This window comes from Diadema setosum, chromosome 22 (genome assembly GCF_964275005.1).
Source record: "Diadema setosum chromosome 22, eeDiaSeto1, whole genome shotgun sequence".
In the NCBI taxonomy this organism is placed as follows: Eukaryota; Metazoa; Echinodermata; class Echinoidea; order Diadematoida; family Diadematidae; genus Diadema; species Diadema setosum.
In genome coordinates, this window is record NC_092706.1 from 9,027,147 (window position 1) to 9,033,643 (window position 6,497).

Here is a 6,497-nt window from a genome sequence, read left to right on the forward strand (position 1 = left end):
TCACTGCGAAGGACTATGATAATAACTTGATGGAAACTTTTCATTTTACTATAAGTACGGGCAGAACGAGCGAGCCACTTTTACTTTGCAATGTATCTGAAATGTACTCATTAAAAGCTTAAACGTGATCGCATCGTTCGAACAATAAAAAATATTCTTATATGGTAGAAAGCAAAGAAGAAAATGAAATGTGTAAGGTTTACTAAAGGTATGTTTCAGCGGGCACACTCAAGGACACGAGGCTACCATCTATACACTAAATTTACTCATAAGTTACTATTAGTGTATAGATACAATAATGTATGTTGTTAGTGTATTATAATTTTCGCCCCGTTAGGGGCGAAAATTTTTGCATTTTCAGTTATGAAATTACAACATTTAGACAAGAAATATGCCTTTATTGTTGTCCCCGCCGAACGAGTTCGAGCAGGGGACTATGAAACGGGCTCCGTACGTGTGTGTGTCCGTGTGTCCGTCCGTCCGTCCGTGTGTCCGTCCGTCCGTCCGTCCGTGTGTCCGTGTGTGCGTCCGTGTGTGATCAAAATCTTCAATTTGCTACTTCTCTGTCATTTTTGAGCCAATTTTGATTCTGTTTGCTTTATATGATAGCACTACATGGGAGCTTTGAAACTTCTACACAGAATTTCAGTCGTGACCTTTGACCTTGACCTTTGACCTATATTGTACATTTTGCTACAAAATGCTACTCCTTCGCCATTTCTAACCCGATTTCGATTCCGTTTGCTTTATGTGATGGCACTAGGTGAGGGCTTCAAAACTTCTACACAGAATTTTGACCTTTGACTTCTTTGACCTTTGACCTTGATTTTTTGACCTATATTGTACATTTTGCTACAAAATGCTACTCCTTCGCCATTTCTAACCCGATTTCGATTCCGTTTGCTTTATGTGATGGCACTAGGTGAGGGCTTCAAAACTTCTACACAGAATTTTGACCTTTGACTTCTTTGACCTTTGACCTTGATTTTTGACCTATATTGTACATTTTGCTACGAAATGCTACTCCTTCGCCATTTTTAACCCGATTTCACTTCCGTTTGCTTTATATGATGGCACTAGTTGAAGGCTTCAAAACTTCTACACAGAATTTTGACCTTTGACTTCTTTGACCTTTGACCTTGATTTTTGACCTATATTGTGCATTTTGCTACAGAATGCTACTCCTTCGCCATTTCTAACCCGATTTCGATTCCGTTTGCTTTATGTGATAGCACTAGGTGAGGGCTTCAAAACTTCTACACAGAATTTTGACCTTTGTCTTCTTTGACCTTTGACCTTAATTTTTGACCTATATTGTACATTGGCTACAAAATGCTACTCCTTCGCCATTTCTAACCCAATTTCGATTCCATTTGCTTTATGTGATGGCACTAGGTGAGGGCTTCAAAACTTCTGCACAGAATTTTGACCTTTGACTTCTTTGACCTTTGACCTTGATTTTTTACCTATATTGCACATTTTGTGACAAAATGCTACTTCCGGCGGGGACATATGTTACGCACCGCGTAATTTCTACTTTTCCTTGTTCATTTTGGTCTTTAAATCAGTGATTAATTATTTGTTACAGGGGGGCACTTTGGGGGGGCAAAAACTCGTTTTGCCCCCCCAACATTTTGTTTGGGGGGGCAAGTGCCACCCCTGCCCCCCCGCTTCCGGCGCCCTTGGTGTTGTGTTATTTCTTCCGTGTCATTTCCAACAGTATTTATATGCAGTGTGTCACTATGTGAGACAAAAACAAAAACAAAAACAAAAAAAAAAAAATGTGGGAAAAAAAAATAGGATGGCTGTCTATCGCAGAATTGGCCCAATTGGCCCAATTTCCCAATTTAGGAGAAATCTGCTTCGGAAATATTTGACTAGAATATTATGTCCAAAGCATGAGGAAAAGAAGAAAAAGACAAGAACAAAGAAACAAATTTTGGCACTGCCCCTTGAATCTGTTTTTCAAAATGGCGTATGAAACCACCTGACATTATGACATGTGATTATACCACCCTTTCTGAAATACAGGTACATGTACGTACATTGTAGTTGCATTGAGACCACTACCTACGTATACCTCATGTACTATAATCATAACACCATCATTGGTGTAATTTTTATGTGTGATGTACATTTGTGTGCTTGTAACTTATTGAAATGTTTACTGAATTCCTGTCTACAAAATATTTTTAGGTTGTGTTGAGTGATCTGCAGCTGTTGAGGTGGCTTTTTGTACTTAAAAAGTGTAAATCTTCAATGTGCAGTTGAGGTGTGAAATTTTTGAATCTCAATAAAATGATTCAATCTGTGAACATTGAGCAGTGTGTGCCTTTTTCAAAGCTCATTCAGTTTGGAGTGAATAATTCTCAGTTTCCAGGAAGTAAAGGCATTGCGACTACAATAGACAAAATTAGGATGACGTATTTGGGCACATTCACAATTAAGCATGAATGTACATCCATTATTGTACATGTACAGTATAAGGCCAAGTAAAAAAAGAAACCAGTTTCTCGTCCTCGCGCGCATCGATTTTGGCCGCCGCGTCGATTTTTTTACTATTTACTATTTTCAAAATGGCGCTGAAAATACCAAGAAATTCATAATCCTCGTCCCAGCCCGCTCCCCGCCCGCATCGATTTTCAGTTGCCGCATCGACTTTTTTGATATTTTACTATTTTTTCGGCCGCCGAAAAAAAAAAAAATCGACAATTCACCTACCAATCGTGATGTCTCATTTCTAATTACGCCTTGCGTCCTCTGCTTTATAGCTGTAGTACAGCTGTAGCTTCTGATCAGGGGGGCGTTTCATCAACGAGTTCGTCGGAGGTTTTTACCGACAAATTTGCTATCAGCCAATCAGACCCAAGGATTTACACTGACAACTGTTAAAAGCTAATGAAATCCTTGCGTCTGATTGGCTGATAGCAAATTTGTCGGTGAAAACTCCGACGAACTCGTTGATGAAATGCCCCCCTGTAGTGCGTATGTAATAACGCATGCATTTCACACTGCGAGCTCGGCAAGAAGGAATGACCCACAAAGCAGTTGAACTGTAATTGGATTGGCGCGCGGGCGGGCGCGGCCTGGGCTGTGATGTACAGCGCACTCGGTACGTCGTGGTGTAGACAGGACGTTGAGCACCTTCTGTACATTTTTCTCGTTAAAATGTGCTGCTAGATTGATTGCGCAATGTAAACACATACTAGTCATAGAGGAGACCAGCCAGCCAGCATAGCATGCGCGCGTTCTGGAGCTGGAAAAAAAATCATGGAGTGCAGTGATGGAGAGAACTGATCTCAAGCTCACGTGTGCACAGCGAACGGCTTTAATACCAGGGCCCCGTTTTATCAAAAGATAAAATCAATTTTAATTTTCCTTACTACACAGTCTGCCATAGACTTACAGTTGAAATCGACTTCATAATCAATTCTAACTCTTCATAAAACGGGGCCCAGAGCTGCCAACCTTTGGAAGCACAAATTAGTAGTCAGCAGCTCCAAAATTCGTATTTTTCCACCAGAATTCGTATTTTTTCAATCTCCCTCTTTTTGCTATTTTAAACTAAACTCGTCGACTTATGAGGCCTACATGCTCTAAACATAACGTTATGACACATGCCGAAGCATCGAGCTGGTCACCAGCACGATAAAGATGCCGTTGATTGATTGCTTTCTCGCAATGAATGTGTACAAGTGCAAGTATGTACCTCCAAAAACTTGCTGGGATGATTATGGAAGCTTCCACTATCTAGCAGGGACGTGGAATGCTTTCATCTTCTCAAGAGAGCTTCTTTGTGAGCGGATGCGATACTGGTACTCTGTTCCGTGTTTCCAATTATCGTTTGCTATGAAAACATAATCACGCGTTGTTTTCAGGCTTTTTTCATTTTATTGGATTTTAAACATCAGTCTTTTCCCAAGTATTCCAATTCCTTTTCCCCTGACTGGAATCGGAAAGTCTGCTATAACGATGATCGCAAAATGCCGCGCTGTGTGTGGAAGCGCCGATGTGCAAACGCGTGGCTTCACTTTCAAGTTTAAAGGTACTAGCCCACATTTGCAAACCCACGAAAATCAAAACTGCATAAAACAGGTCCAATATGACTTCAAGTAAAAGTTATAACAGTAACATACCTCACCTGTCGCTCTTTGTCTATACCATTCGATAAAAGAGAGAAAATCATCGTTTTAAAATCAATTTTCAAACCGGGTCAACCCGACCCAAAATCGAATTACGAGCGCGGGCTATAGCTACGTACATTGTACATGTAGCACGTACGTGGACCGGAGCTAGCGAGCGTTATACGCATGCATATGGATTACGGTGCATTTTCATTTATTTTTATGAAAGTAATGGACTAATTGAACGAAATTTTGCACAGGTGTTACTGCAATCATACCCAAACTCCATGCTAACTATGAGACCAATTGCTGCAGGTTTACAAATGTGGGCTAATACCTTTAAAGGAATGCGCTATGTGCTCCTGCCTATAAGAGGTTACTGCAAGTTCGATGAATCGAATGCGCCGTAGCTGAGCTGAGCTGAATGGCTTATTTATGGTAAACATGCAGTTTACGTTCGATACGAAGAAATCATTACGTCTTTCACGAGGGAAAAACACACAAAACAAACAAACAAACAAACAAAATACACCCACAAACGAATGTTGATAGCCAAAACTTTGAAAAGTAATTAGCAGTTTTGATGAGCGTGAACTGAAATTGTCATTACACGTTGTATTTTGCTGTTTATATCACTGCTGCTTCTTGGTAGCACTGTAATGATGGCCATGGAAGAAATAAAGGGAGAATGTGACTTACCTGCACAGGTACATGTTTTACTACATTTATGTAGTTTTGGTATACTATCATTCATCAGCCAAATGATGAGTGATTATCAAATGTCTTTTTAGAACATGAAGAAACATCTTTAAATGTTTAAAGCCCAAAGAAAGTTCTGGTACGCCTGCAAAAGTTGTCAAATTTTGCTCCAAAATGTGAACGTATGCCTAGGAAATGTGCGGAATAACGCTGTAATAACAAGATATTCGATGGGTAACGACGAAAATGGGAAATATTAACCAAAAACATTTAGTCTCAGAACTTACCCGAACGGGGTCAGGCTAGACTCGGACTAGGGGATAACTCGGCCTCGCTTTGCTTGACGGGGATGAGTTGTATTGGTTGTCCCTACCCTCTGGATTGTACAGCATTGTACCTTGTAGGGTTGGACCTACTACTAATCGACCGCCTAATGTTTATTTGCTTGATAAGAATATTCAACACTGAAATTCACGTAAAAAACTTGACCTACGTGATTGAGAAAATCCAGCTCTTTCAAATGCCGTTGTTCCCTTTTCGATTCGAAGTTTCAGTGCAAAAACATCGCCGACGAACTTGCGTGGCCTCGTTTCAGCTCCCCGCGGTAAATCGCGTTTTTAGGATCGACCGCTGATTTTGCATTGACAATGCACGCAAACCGAGTTGTATTGAATACCGTGTTGTACGAAGCTTTTTAGAAGCCTTTTAGAAACTTCCATAGACATTACATTGTGCTGTCATTACGATTCGGTGAAAATATTCATTCGAAATTTTGTCCTTGATTAAAACCATTAATGAACAGTGAATTATCGCGTTTTCCCACACCATCCTAATCTACATTCAAAGCCAATCCATTTTTTATGAGAAGTGCGTACTAAGTGTTCAGTACGCGAATTATACGCGGTCGGTTTCAATAAGGGTGGTCGATATGTAGTAGGGCTACTATACTATGCATATGGGAGCGGCCTGTATAAACTACATTGCAGCGTTCTGGCTACTCGCAGTAATGGTCCGAGTTGTTACAACGCGCGCATCAAAGACCTCTTTGGCGCGCATGCAAAATTAGTGTGCGCCTCTCAAGCACCTCTAAAAACAATCAAAGACGCTTGATAAACAACAACAAAAACTTCAAAGACCGCGCGTCTCAGCAACTGAGGTTGAGGACCGCGCGCTGTCCATTTGTTTTGTACAGGATTAGCACGCACTTTCCTGTCTGCTCATCAAGGCCTCGTTTGGTACCCGTAGAGAACTGATGAACATGATGGCGATCACGAACTGTGTGTAAATTGTCTGAAATAGGGTCGAGTTTTCCCTGAGACCGAGTTAGTCTGGAGCCTTCTGGAATAAAAGTCGGTCTACCGACTTTTATCATTTTTCTCAAAATACTCCAAAACGACTCATCATTCCGGCAAACCGCGTCAGCCAGGTGAGTTTCTTTGTAGACTCTTTCGATATATTGCAAGCAAATATGAAATGGTGCCAGACGGGTTCTCAGGCCCTTACCAGAACTTTGTTTTCACTTTAATGCTATAATGCCATATCAGTATCATTTTGACATCCATCTGCAATTGTACAAGCCAGTTTCCAGTTGAATGTGCTACAATTGTACTGTGAAGAACTATGCATACCAGCTGTGTGGACTCAAAAAGTCACAAACACAAATGATAAATAAAG